The sequence below is a fragment of the Catharus ustulatus genome, chromosome 6 (assembly GCF_009819885.2).
Source record: "Catharus ustulatus isolate bCatUst1 chromosome 6, bCatUst1.pri.v2, whole genome shotgun sequence".
In the NCBI taxonomy this organism is placed as follows: Eukaryota; Metazoa; Chordata; class Aves; order Passeriformes; family Turdidae; genus Catharus; species Catharus ustulatus.
In genome coordinates this window covers 6,495,113-6,509,536 of record NC_046226.1, presented here as the reverse complement: position 1 = coordinate 6,509,536, position 14,424 = coordinate 6,495,113, and the positions used below count along the sequence as shown (strand labels likewise).

General features: G+C 44.7%; 1 protein-coding gene across 19 annotated transcripts in view; it reads right to left on the bottom strand.

Annotated features, from left to right (window-relative positions):
* The window catches only part of SYT16 (synaptotagmin 16), a 105,247-nt gene that overhangs the window by 60,586 nt on the left and 30,237 nt on the right, over positions 1-14,424 (bottom strand). For 14 of the 19 annotated variants that reach the window (XM_033061626.1, XM_033061623.2, XM_033061630.1 and 11 more), the window contains one exon: positions 13,345-13,415. The exons of 1 other annotated variant lie outside the window; for it this stretch is intronic. The gene's annotated coding sequence lies outside the window, so the exon portion shown is untranslated. Of the gene's footprint in view, positions 1-12,625; positions 12,705-13,344; positions 13,416-13,555; positions 13,801-14,424 lie in introns of those variants that run through there. 4 more of the 19 variants (XM_033061624.1, XM_033061628.1, XM_033061632.2 and 1 more) reach the window with 3 other exon arrangements.

Sequence of the window (14,424 nt, the reverse complement as noted above, 5' to 3'; positions counted from 1 at the left end):
AGCTGTGGGTGCCAATTCTTCACACAGCAAACTGCAAGAACATGACCACTGCTCGTCCTTATCAGCCTTGGACAGGTGGCAATTCTATTCATGTGCACCACACACACAATACACAAACACTTCAGAAATAAATGTGTGTTTTCACAGGATTGCAGCTCTCTCCTGATATCTATTTCAAAGGAGACAAAGCCAGACCCTTTCTAACATCACTGGGAGGGAACAGTTGTATAATTCCCCCTCATCTCCTCAAGGTGATCCACAAATACATTATCAGAAATGCAATCAGACCACATTTGGTGCTGTAGCAGGAGTGAAATTCCCATCCAAGACAGGAGGACTTGCCCTGCATAGAGGCTGGGTTTCACACACTTTATTTTTATGTTCTGATTTATAGATAGCAAGAATGAGGAGATTCTCCAGTCCTTTTATATAAGGAAGATGAAGAACTGAAAGGCACTTATGACCTGACTATACCTCTATTTACTTTGACTGCCAATTTTGTCTGATCAAAGGGTGGAGGGATGAACCCACTTTTAGCAGCTGCTGATGTATGTGCAGGTCATCTTCAAAGATTTAAGCTGCCCTTATGACCTCTGGCATAGGCAATTTCAAAGGTCTCAGAGACAGTAAATCAAGTTCATCTCCCTCTCTTCTGCCACCCAAACACCTTGCAGGCTTCAATGCATTTATCCCCCCAGCAGGTCTCTGAACACAACTGCCCCACAGAACAACACAGGCACAACCCCAAAGAGTGGAAGCTGGACCCAAAAGAACAATCAAGAAAAATTACATCCATCTACACAGGCATTTCAGTGCTTGGAATTACCTCACATTTCACCCCAAAGCTGAGGTTTCATCTAGAGGTGACATCATGGGGACAGTCACAGGACTTCAGGCATCTCTCCTCAGTCACACTGGGTCACACAAAAGCCAGAGTTGGCATTTTTCCCCCAAAATTGGGGAGCTGTATCCTCTGATTCTCTAAGGGATGTGATCCAGTAGATGTGCTCAAAACCTTCAGGTCACACTGAACTGAAGGCACACCAGGCACAACAGGAGACACACAGGCAGTGGTATTTAGCAAGTGCTGTCCCCTTAGAGTTTGAAGGCATGAGATAAATTCTCCCTTAAACTCACATTTTCCTTTTCCCAATACCACGTGTAAGGTGCAGGACTAGGGAGGGCAACCTCTACCCTTTGGGCTCAGCTTGGCTCACTGTGCAGCCTGTACTGGAGCCAGAAGATTTGATTTTTCTCAGCCTGCTCATAAAAGCCAGACTCAGACTTGAATTCTCAGGATGCAGTCTGGATTTCTCTTAGAACCTTCTATAGATAAATGACCAAGACATAGACACTGGAGGGCAAACCTCAAAGCAGCCAGCCTGTGAGAGCCACAGGCCCAATTTCAGAAAGGTTTTCCTTGAGGCCAGATTTTCCACCTTCCAAAGGCTGCTCTGTGTTTTGCTGTGTGTGACCCTGTGGCAGCACTCTTTTCCCAGCAGCGAAAAAACCCATCCTGGCCTTTTAGCAGTGCTCTTGATGACATTTGTAACTGAGCACACACAGCTCTGTGAAATATTCTGCCTTCAACAAAAGGCACTTTTCAGCTAGCAGAGATGAAGTATTAGTTTTGCTGGACGTGTTTCAAACGAGTGTGGAGCATTAGTTCAAGTACACAGCCTCTGCAAACAATGACACCTAAGTTCTGTACCCAGTACAGTCCTGGCTCTCTCCTCATTCCTGCATCTGTAAGCAAACACAGATGGAACAAGGGAGCAGAAATGTGTCCTGGTGGACAGGGAGAATCCACATTGTCTGGTGGAGGTCACTTGCAAAGGTGATCCAGAGGTTCATCATCAGTTTTAGCAATAACTATAAAAGTTGCTCCAGTTCTGCACAGTATTCAAAATTCACTGAAATTAAGGGGGTCAGGGAGGCTGAGAATTTTTCACTCATGAGCTGAAAGCTGGTCCCCTCCATGTCAGGGCTGGACAGATGTGATGGGGACAGCATAAAGAAGCTCACACCCATCCAAGGTGGTTCTCCAAGGTCCCTGCCAGCATTGCTCCCATCTGAGATAATCAAAGTGAGACCTGCAGCCTCACAACTTTTCCTCTCAGTTCTTCTCCAGACCACTGAAGAAAAGTTGGAACCAGGCAGAAAATTTCTTTCTCAGCTCACAGTCTGTGAGATACCCTCACACTCAAGAGTTTGCTCTGCCATTTATTCTCCATCTCGATATTCACTCTAATCTCTGAGCTATGCCAAAATCCTCAGTTTTGCACTCTGGAACTATTTTCCACAGTAAAACCAGCTGTCACACAAAGCAGTGAGCTACCTTGGAGGTCAAAGCTTTCGCCTGAGACACAGAAAAGCAAGAAAGTGTCTGTAGTGATAATAATAAATACAACTTGAATTAGAGCAAATTAAAGAATCTAATCCTTAAAAGCCAATCTCCTTCTGCTTAGGGCTCTCATGTTAGAGATGAGAGCTGTACTCAAATGCAAATAAATCAAACAGTTCAGAGATCTCAACTTGCCCCTTCCAGATATCCTTTGACTTTCCAACCTCTGGAAAAACTACCCCAGTACCAAGGGACAGCTGTTTTTTCTCACAGACTCTTCAGAGGAAAATTCCCTCCTGAAAGAAGATACAGCTTGGGTCTAGGAAAGTTTTTCAAGATGATGCACTTCTTAGAAAAATTTATAATTTAAACAGAATTGAATTGTCCAACAAGAGCACCTTTTCCCAGAGGGTTCTCAGCCTGCTCTCCCTGTAGTAGGTTTGTCTTTGATGGTGTCCCAGGTTTGTTTTCAGTCCCAGTACAACACAGAGATCATAACCTGATACCTTTTGTCATAGCTGACACCAACACTGCCTTACTGGTAGAAAAGGAAGACTAGGGCTGTCAGTCTGCCACCTTTCTTGAACACTGAAGTCACGCTTTTTTTTTTTTTCCCCTTTTCTTAAAAACAACTTCTTTGTTGCCATGGTATCACTAATGCAGTATTTTGAGACAGGGAAAGAAGATAACTGTGCAGCATCACAGTGACACATCTATCAGCTGCCATCCTCTCAAAAAGGATAAATAAATAAGGATGCCAATGCAGACTTTTAAAAGCTCCTCCAGCCTTTAAAATTTTTCCTTCTCACGTACAAGTAACTGTGTATAAAGTTCATGCCTCGGTTTTATTACAGAGAAGGTCAGAATTTCCCTCACAGCAAGCAGTGTCTAGAGTTATTTTTCAATTCCTTCTCTTCTCCCTATGCTACATGACACCAGCTGAGGTCCACACTCAAAAGAGAACAAACAGCACCTGTGTGTTCAGGAAATGCCAGCCTGGCTCTCCCTGTTAATCCATGCAGTGACTCTTTGCAAGTTTTCCTTGTACAGCGATTTCTCCCTGAACTAACAGGGTATCCAGTGCTGAAAACAGCTCACATCCATCTCAACAGTGAGAGAAGCAAAAAGGGGCACTCTGATGGTGACTCCTGTATAACCACCCTCAGCTCCCTGTGGTCCTGTTATCCCTGTAGCTTTGGAGTCTCTCCTATCACTGCCAGCATTATTTTAAAACAGAAACCTTTACTAACATAGCAAATTAAGGCCTGACACTCAGCACAATGGCATTTCCCTCCTTGGCTGGTGAGAGCATTGAATGAGGTCTCTTCCAAAATTTCACAGAGGCTGTGCCCACCACTGGCACAATTCTGCTGTGTCAGTAAAGCCAGGGGACAGTCACAGTGAGAGATGCTCCTGTCCCCATGCACTCCCTGGTTTGGGATCCAGAACAATTAACAGGCAGTGAGAGACACAGTGACTTTCTGCCCATGCCACGGTGGTGACACGATGAGATTTTCATCTCCTGGGTGATACAAAAGGAGGAATAATGTAATGAAATGGAAACTTTCACAAGCTGGATTTACCAAGGTTTCTGGAAGAGACAAGGGAGCAGAGAGCAACAAGCAAAGCAGTGACAAAAGGTCAAGCTGGAAGGACCTCTGATATGAGTCAAGAATTCAACAGCAAGCACAGAGTCCTCTAGAGAATAAAAATAAGTATTTTACATTTGGGAGAGAGAGGAAATGGGAGGAGAGGGGGGAGAAAAGAGGACCTCAGTTGCTGTTTCACTTATTTGGGGGGATGAAAAAGAATAAGTTGTCTCCACTCAGAACTGAAGTGCTCTCACCTCTTCAAAGAGGAATCTAATTGGGACCTTTATGCTCTCATGTACTTATATTTCTCATCTACAAAACCTTGCTCTTAGTTTCACCAATTTGACCCAAGGCACAATGACTCATCACAGCAAAAGGCTGGACAGCAGCTCTGGTTTTTTTCCTCTAAGACCTAAATAAACCCTACTCCATCAATTGACCAAGGACGACGCCACAGTAAACCTCTCACTGAAGGCTGAGTGTTGCCTTGGCAACCTGTCTGATCTCCATTGCTCCAGGGACTGGAAATGTGCTGCCAACAGGAGATTTTAGCTAATCAAACCAAATCTCTTAATATTTAGACGATTTCCCATCTGTGGAGAGCAGGCCACGTGCCAAAGGAAAGCAGGGCACCCTCTGAACACAGCCTTGCTGCTCCTTGCCCTGCTGTTTGTGGGATCCTCGTGGGCCACAGGCGTCTCCTGGCAGGTACCAAAGGAGAAGGAGGATGGAAAGGGACCCCAACCTCACACCTGCACTCAGCACATCCTGGCAGGATGCAGGACCCTCACAATATCCACACCTTAACCCCTGACCTTGGGAATTAAAATGAAGTTTCCGATATTGGCATTGCACACCCTATTGGTGCTACTTGTTTTGAGCCTTCTGAAGCTGCTCTGTCCCTTTTTCAGCTCCCATTAAATACATCCAGGCACCAGCAGTGGCAAACTGCTGACCAAAAAGATAAAGTGAGACAAGCATGTGCCGCTCATTGATCAGGGACTGCTGTCAAACTGGCACAGAACACCTGCTTTTTTCTGAAACTTCTAATTGGCAGGGCTAAAGGGGCAGCTCTGGTGGCTAATTTTGTCTTGAAAGCACAACCAGTCATTGATTTTTATTTTTTTATAAAGGAGTAGCCAGACCAACCTTTATAAAGTTCCTCTGAAGGTTTCTGGCCCTTGCATTTAAGCCCAGCCACAAATCCAGACGCTCAGTCTGGCATTTAGCAAACCAAGGGGACACAAAAAGAGGCATGAGCAGCAGCGGGGAGAGAGGAGTGTTCTGCAGTCCTGCTGCTGCTGAGACAAGGAATTCTGAGTGGTGGTGATGAGATTCACATCCATGAACAAACACCAGTTTCCATCTAACAACCACCAGAGATGGCCCTGACTGTCACCTTTCAGTGCAATTGCCAAAAGAAATCAGAAAAAAAAAAAAAAGAAATCAGAGCAGCAGACTCAGCTTTGCCATTCAGCTTTTCCTTTCCTTCCTGGATCATTCTTCACAGCATCCCATAGCACACTAAGCCACAACTCTCCGAACCCAAAACCCCCAGATCCTGCATGGAGTTTCATTCCACACAGGTTATTTGCTGCCAGATTAACTTCTGGTGCTGCTAAAAGGGATCCCCAGGTGGTTTTTGACCTGGTGCAGGGGATGTCTGCTCAGGAGAAGCTGCCCCCACCACAGCTCCTGGGGCCAGCAGCCTCAGGCTCCTGCTCTTGAGGAACAGGAATTGTTGGCATTCAGCAGGGAGGCCTGAAGCAGAAGGCTGCTGCTCATAAAGCAGGGTGTGATTTCAAAGAGAGAGAGCATTGTGGAAGATTTCTTGGCCTCTGGTATCGACCAAGTGACCTACGCCCTGAGAAAATATGTTCTAACAACAACAAAAGCCATTAAACAAATGCTTGTGGGGGTAGGGGGGAAATGTCAGCATTTTCTGGAGTCATGTATTTAATTGAGTGAAGAGCTGAGCAATTTCTGCCACCTTCTACCATGGCCCTGGGAATATTTCTCTCTCCACACAGGTATAAACCAGTTAACCACAGGTACAACCAGTTACTGGGGCAGTGTGGAGAAAGGAAGGAACTGAAGTGATTGCTCAGCTAACCCAGGCTCTGTGACAAAGGAGAGACAGTGAAATCCTGCAGGCATAAAGAGGGGAGCAGAGCTCATTTTAAGTGGCAAGGACAACAGCTCATTCCCTGTGTGTGCCTTCCCAGTTTATTCTTTCCTACATCACACCTTCTAGTCCAGGCACTCCTCAGTTTTACTGAACCTGAGATCAGCCAAAAACTGAAAAGCTCAGCCAAACTGAATGAAAGATGAACCCTGGTACTTAGGCCTGAAATATCTATCTCTACAAGCCATGAGAAATCTAAAGAAGAATGATTTGATGAAAATTAATGATGAAAAGAAGACTGATTTGGTGGGGAGGGGGAATGATCTTAGAGAAAACAGCTGTTGTAAGTCACCCTCCATAATTCCCTTGTGAAAACAACATGCAGGGCAGGACCCCAGCTCTCCAAACCCTGTGAGAAGAGCTTTCTCCAGATGGAAGGGCCTTCTCCAGATGGAAGGGCTTTCTCCAGATGGAAGGGCCTTCTCCAGATGGAAGGGCCTTCTCCAGGTGCAAGCAGCCACAAAGTTGTTTCAGAGGATCCATTTGTTTAACAGGTTACAAAGCATCCACCCAGAGTTTCTTTCAAGCAAGAGCTGTGATGTCCAGCTGTTGTCAGGGATAAACGGAGAGCTGTGCCACTTCAGAGCCAGGAGAAGGAAGGGGGAGGCAGGCAGAGGCACTGGTAGCCAGAACAGATGCAATGGAGATCACTAAAATAGATTCTGTGCACTTCAAGGGCTTCTGCAGCACTGCTCCAGCCCACGTGAGCAAACATCCACACTCTGCAAAACACTTGACATAAAGGACCACAAGAATAAAGTGCAGCCTGCTCCTGGGTATTTTCAGACACACTGAGCCGAGCTATGGAATTTGTTTACTATTTTATTGGGATCCCTTTAGCTGTTTTCTCCCACAGCCATCACAGTACACTAAGTTCCTTTTTTCTTTGAACCTCAGTCACAAACACCTGCAAGCACCCATGGCTTCCTTTGCACAGCAGTCAGATGTGCCCTCTGCTTAACAGGAATGCAAATACTTTGCACTTCTGTTACTCATTGTGGAACTAGAATTATGATCTACTACTGCCTTAAAATAAAATCTGGAATGACAGCAGGAAACAGAACAATGTCAAAGCAGAAAACAGAAGAAAAGCCTTACTCCTATTTCATTCCTTGCAATTTCCAAGATCTTTGTGTTTCAAGGAAACCAAAGCAGCATGCAAACCCAAAGTTAGAAGTGAGGGTAAGATAGGGTTTTATTTTCAAACTGTAATTGTCTCCAAAGTAACACACCAGGAAAGCTGTCTTCTCACCAAGAAATAGCCCCAAAGCATTTCAAACACGAGACTTACCTAATCACACTTACATAAAGCAGCAAGATGAGTCAAACCAGAGATGGAATTTCCCCAGAAAGCTTTGAAATGCGTTATGAGAAAAGTGTTCTTCCTGGGACAGCCTGCTAAGTCCTTAGAACCTGCAATACTCACATGAGCTGGGCGAAGTGAAGAGAGGCACAGTCCTGAGTTTGAGAAACAGGAGTGGTGCTGGTGTTCTTGCCCTTTCCTCTGCATGTACTTGTTGATTTAACATCCCAAGGAAGAAGGAACTGCTGCTGGTTGGTAAACATGTGACAGCCACCAAAGGAATGCGAGCCAGGGAAACGAGATAAAGCAGCTTATGCCACTTCCTAAAGGGGTTATTTAAATACTACTGCCTCACCTCTTCTGCTGCTCTCACCTTGTGAGTGCTAGGTCTTTATTCAAACAGTTATCTTACTGATAAATTTGCCTAAAAAAAAAAATTGCCATTTATGTATCAGGAAATTGGAAATTGTAAGTGATTTTCTCTCCTGTACAGAGATGTCATTTATTACTTGGCTTCAATTCACAGTCTGGTAATAAGTATTTTGGATCCACTTTGGAAATGCACCTTTCCCATCCTGGATTCCCACAGATTTGCAGTAAAAGGGTAAAGGATCATTCAGTCTGAAACAAAGGGAGCAGCCTGCCCCTTTGCCAGTCACTGCTTCCCTGACCTCTGCTCACCCTGGGCCAGCCCTGCTCCGTCTCTGGGGGATCCCAGGCTGGAAGGGCAAAGCTGTGCCAGCAGCTCTGTCTTCCCAATGGGTTTTCACACAGAGGTAAAAGCTGTTTTTAGAGTAAAAGGTGTAAGCATCCCACGGCATCCCACGTTAACCTTAATTTTAAGGAAGGTTCTGTGTGAGCCTCACATACCATGAGTGTACATTCTCCACTTTCCACACAGCTGCTACTTTGAATGTGTATTTTGGATGTAGTTTTGAATCCCAGCATGAGAAGGATCATTTTCCCCCAACATTCAGGGCAAACCCTTCCTCAGTCTCTGCCTGCAAAAGGTGAAACTGGGGCTCTTCCCAACAATTCATTTATTGGTGTAAAAAATTGTTTCCAGCTTCTAGAACACCTGATGTCCCTCAGAAATAAGCTAAAAAATAAAACCACACATCTGAATCCAGCTACTCACAATGCTCAGAACATGAGAGAGGGTGAGGAAGGTGGACAGAAAATGGGGGGATGGAAAGGAGTGCACAGATGTGACTGCTCACAACCAAAAGGGCTCCTGGCCCCTCTGCCTGCAGCAATTTGTAAACTGGCTCTAATCTGCTCTCAGCAGCATCTTGCCTTTCTTAAGCAAACTACTCCCTGAGGCAATTTTCTGCAGGTGTTCCTAATGCAACTCTTTTTTCAAAAAAAAAAAAACCAAAAAAAAAAGAGGTTTTCTGATGATCTTGTTCCTAAAAGCTGTTGCCTGGCAGATCCCTCAAGAGCAGTCCAGACTGAATAAAAGCTACTTAGAAAGAGCTCAAGAGGAGGAGTCCTTATTGGGCAGACCTCAGTCCCCAGGAGTTCCATGGGTCTGGCCATGGCAGAATCCCAATGGATCCCAGCTGGGGAGGATGGGGAAGAGCCAGTGCTGGGGACAGGTGACCTGTTCCCAGACTCACAGCCTGTCCCCTGCCCCCGTGGTGCCCACATCAGGCACGGCTGAGTGGCCCTGCTGATGAGCCAGAGCAGGAGGTGGCAGCTGTGGAGCTGTGGCTAAAAGCACACAGGAGTGCAGCAGAGCCACGAGGGAAACACCAAGCCTGGTTATGTCAGACTTGTCACCAGAGCCAGCTGAGTGAGCCACTCCCACCCAGCCATCACCCAGGAGGGCTGTCTGGTCTGGAAAGCCAAGGGGAAATTCCCCTGCTCACTTGGAATGAAGATTTGCAGACCAGGCTGCCTGTGCAGTTGGGCACACAGGTCTGCGGGTGCCTCATCCCCTGTGCATTCCCTGTATTTCCAATGCTGCATGATTGAAAATAAATGTTCAGCTAGCAACTCCAGAAGGGAGGCTGTGAAAGGAGTTGTCAAAAAGAAAATAAGGTCTCAGGTTCAATAAGGTTTATCTAGGTTTACTGCACAAAGAAGTTGCTCACTCCAAACTTCTTCCCAATGATTGTTCTGTTATTCCCTTAGTTTTGAACTCTTCCCTATGCAAGTTTCTCTTTCTTTTTAGTAGAAGTGGGATGCTTATCCACTTCTGTTCAAATTTCTCCAGAATTCACATTTATGGAAGGAAATGGGAGACCCTACAAGTCTCCCACTCTGATTCCCATGTGCTCAGCTGCCTCTCTTCATCTCCCAAACCCTTACTCCACTTCGTTATTGAAACCTTCATTTACAAAGATGCAATGGGGGAAAAAAAATCCAGAAATAATAGCACAATAATGTCAAGAGAATAAACTCTCATCCTTGTCAACTCAACACTGGCCTTCCTATGGTTGTTTTTTCCAGAGCTGTTGTGCTAAAAGAGCTAGAGCACAATTGGCAGGAATTCAAATACATTTTCAGATGCAGTCAGTTTTTATTATTCTTCGTCAACCACCAGCTAAACTCTAGATATATTCCCTTTATGTCCCATTAAATGTCAAGCTGGTATTTTTAAAACCCAGACAATGTATTTCACATAAACCTTTACACCATTATTCCAAAGATCAGGCATCCTTTCACCTGGGAACCACTGGAATGGCTGTTCCCCCAGCAACAGGATGTGCTTCAGCTTGGCCAGGCAGTGAGATCCCTTTCAGGCATCTCCTGCCCTGGGTCTGGATGAGAGATCAACCCTGACACAGCCCAGTTATGACAAGAAAAAGAAGCTTTGTGCTGGTGTGGCTGATTTAATTCCCTCACAGAGCAGCAGCCATGGCATACCTGCCACCTACCTGGTATTTAGCAGGCACCACTCTCATCGTAGTTCTTTGCAAAACAATTATTGCTGCAGCATTTGCTGGAGGTAAACTGGGCTGAACAAAGCATGAATTTGCAGGGAAGGCAGGATGGCAATAAAACTGCACACATCAGGAACAACTCACACTTTCACTTTGCTCAGTACATTAAACCTTCCTCAACAGTCTCTAGACTTGCAAAAAGCAAATACATCTCCCAGTGCTTGAACTTAAAGTCCAGCATTTCTCCCTTCTTGGCCCCAAGTCTTATTCAAAAGAAATATAAGATTGAAGAGCAAACTGCTTGCAAGAGTCAGGTCTCTGAGTCAAGAGCCCCAAAACCAGAAAAGCTTATGAAACAGCTCATGGCAGTGAACTCCTCTTGCCAAGGCATGAATACCTGAGTGAAACATCTCTGGCACTTCGTGCTGAGGTCAGACAGTGTCTCCCAGCACTCCACTCCTCTGGGCCAGCTGGAAGGAATGTGCCTGTGCTGGATAGGAGTGAAGGCAGAAATATTTGCACAACTTGTTTCTGTCCGAGTCATATTCACCTGCTGCCTGCTGACAGGTACAGATGACAAGGTCCTGAACTCCAGAGGAGGAGGAAACTGTCTTGGCAAAGCAGTGTTTCAATTAAACACGTGTATGGACACCACAGCATTTCCTCACTAAAATTTCCATCAAGCAGCACAGACCAAGTGTCTGAAACCACACTTGAAAACCAACTGAAATAAGGCTGTGAGCCATTAGCCACAAACAAAAGGATTAGCTAGAGTCCAAAATATCAACAAAATCCATTTGGCCACAAAGCCAGTAGTGGAGAAATCTGACCTGGCTTGCTGAAGTATGCAGATAAAGAAGTTGTAGATTATCAAGCAGCAATTTGATTGAATAATTTCCCTGTGGCTATTCCAATAGGTGCTGCCAGGCAGTCACAGTCCTGTGCTCCTGTACACTTCACAAATGGGTTTTTGGATCCAATTCTCACTTTCACCCCAGGCTTGGACCTCGTGGCTCAATTAATCCAGTCAGACAGTTTCCACTAATTGAACAACCTCTGAAGTGGATCTGAGAGGTCCAGTTCAGAGGAATTTGCAGAAGTTTCAGGAGAACCCCAGAGTCTCTCTTGCAACCTACATTTCTGCTGGTGGGAAGAGGGAAAGCCTGGAGCAGCACTCAGTTTAGTGGGATGCCCAGGAATTACAACTGAGCAGGCAAATCAACCCCTAAAAACAAAGCAAGCAGAGAAGACAATTCAAACTCCCCATGAGGTGGGTTTCCAAAAAAAAAATCTATGTACACAAGGGTGATTCAAGTCTACTTAGAGACTTGACAATCAGTGGCAAGGATTTTGGCTTTCTAATTAAAGCTAGGTGATTATTTTTTATATATATGTCAAAGAAAAATCCAGCATTGAAAGAGGCTGTTGACAGAAATGCAACCAAAATCATTATAGTTGCAAAGGAGTTGAAGAAAGGCTGGAATTTCCCAGGAAAATGGTAGGTTTTTATCAGTAATTAGGAAAGAAATTATCAGTGTTCTTCACCTTGCAGCTGAGTCCACAAACTACTTTGTAAACACCAAATTAAATAGAAACATTGTGGGTTACACAAGCAAGGTTATGGACAAGAGCAGATGTAAATCTCAAAAAAACACAAGCAAAGTCACAGGCAATGGCTGCATTTAGAGAAGGAACCTCACAAGAACACAAATCCTGAGTCAGCACATGGGTTAAGGCAATGCAGCTGGACAGATGTGACAAACAGACCTGGAACACAGGCAAGAGCCACCACTCCAGCATGGGAAATGGTACAAGAGGCAGAGAGGGAAACACCCACCTAACTGCTGTCCTGACAGAGATGAGGGAGACAGAACCAGATACCCCAGGAATTGAAAAAAAAAAAAAGAGGAACCAGCAAACAGCAACATGTGCACTGATTGAGAACTTCAAATAAGAGAAAAATTCCTCCAGAGTGGCTCTGGCTCATTAGAACCCTTGCCATGTACAAACACTCAGCTTAATCTCAGCCACTGATAAGCAGCAGTATCAGACTGGAGGAAAAGGAGCAGCTGCTCACCACACACAGTGAAACCATTTAGAGAGGCATGAGCAAGCACAGGCAGCCAAGAAGGAGCTCAAAGTACCAGGAATGTTACTACAAAACCTCGACATGGCACAAGCGCTGTCACTGGCCATGCTCAGCCAGGGATCTGCCTGAGCACACCCTGGGGTGCTGGGGAAAGGAGGATGCCAGCCCAGCCCAGCTCCAGCCTGCTCTGAAACAAGGCAGGAATAGGGCAGAGAAATAAATACCTTAGCAATGGATTTTAGAAGAACCTTGAAAACTTCCAGGAATGCTGAAGAGAAACTCATGAGCATTGGGGAATGCTCATCCCCGGAAAACACAGGGAGAACTCACTTTAAAGAGACCAGCTATGCTTCCAGAGCTGGTGAAACTCCTCTTGTATTGAGCTGGTGCAATATAATTATCTAACAGCATTGAAAAGAAAATAAAACAGTGAAAAGACAGCCACTAGACTAACAGTACAGAAAAATGTACAGGGGGGATTCACCACTAGTTGCACAGGTAGTTCAGTTCAGGATTTGTCTGGAGGGCAAAAAAAGATTGTCTTTTCAGTGTTATCAACATTCTTTAGGTCACTGAAGCAACAGAAAGGACAAAAGTTTTTAAGAGAAAGCCAAGCAAAGCAGGCAGCTTCAACAATACAGGCACCAAGGATCATAAACAACAAACACAGCAGAGGTGATTGTGTCTAGACTCCATATACCAAATAACATGGAAGCAGTGGAAAAAATCAACAGATTATATCCAGGCTGGTGAGAAAAGGAACTAAAAGAAAGTTGGGGTACATTTAGAGACAGCCAGCATTGCCCACAACAATTTAGTTTATTTAATTGTGTTAACACTGGTAAGTAAGAGATTTGAACATTTGTTACGAGAAAGGGAACAGATGTAATTTTCTGGAGCATCAGAAAAACTCAACCAAACAAGCAAAGTACAGTTTGCTTACCCTCTTCCTGCAGGAAGATGAATTCAGAATGGGGCACAGAGGATCAGCAGGGAGGTCATAAATAGGCCTGGCTGGAGAAAAAGGGAAAAAAATCACCTCCATGTCATTCTTCATGACAGCAGTGTCCCAGCCTTGGGGCAGTGCCACAGCCTCCAACTGCATCCCAGCACTGCCCTTTGCTCCAAACCACCCCAGCACAAAACACGCTTACTTAAGTGACTTTGGCTATGCAGGAGGAAGAAGTGTTTGCAGATGTTTATTCTGCTTTAATTTTGTCCTATTTCACAGCACATCTTCAGTTTAAAGCTCTTAACAGATGTCAGTCAACATCACTGAATGGCTGCTAACTGCTGCAGCTTGGAAATAAGAACCTCAACTCAAAAATCAGGTTTTGCATTTCAGCAGTGTCAAACTTCAGAAGTTATCTGCATCAAAATTAAGAGCTTTGAAAAGAAAATATTTTTAAACACTGAAAAGTAAGTTTAAACTCTATTGCTTAGCCAATAAATTTTCAAGGTATTTAAGTCCAAGGAAAGATGACAGATTTCACCTAAATTTTAATGCTATGGTCAAACTCCTCAGTGTAATTAGTTAAAGCAGTTACAAAACTTAGTTTTAAAATTACCACTTAAGGAAGCTAAGCAAAGGAATTTTATTATGTTTCAGAGATTATAATAATTGAAGTTTACAGTAAACCCAGAGTTCAATAGAATAACTGCTGTAAATCTCAGAGCATAAAGCTGGTTTGCAGAGTAGCATGTAACAGATTCCCAGACTCTCTGCAAGGTGCCAGCCATGGAGAGAGCTAATTAGTCAGCCTTTGATTAATTGCCTGTTACATTAGAGCCAGGGTCAATCTACTCAAGCAGGGGAATGTCTGGTGGAGATCAGAGATGCAAATCAAAACCTGCAACAAATGCTGCAGCACAAGAGGACATTCCAGCAGCTTTTCTTCCCTGCAAGGACCTGTGTCCCCCAGGCAGCTGGCTCTAACCACAGCTGTGGATCATGGAATCCCAGACTGGTTTGGGTTTGAAGGGACATTAAAGGGACACCTTCCACTAGACCAGGCTCAAAGAT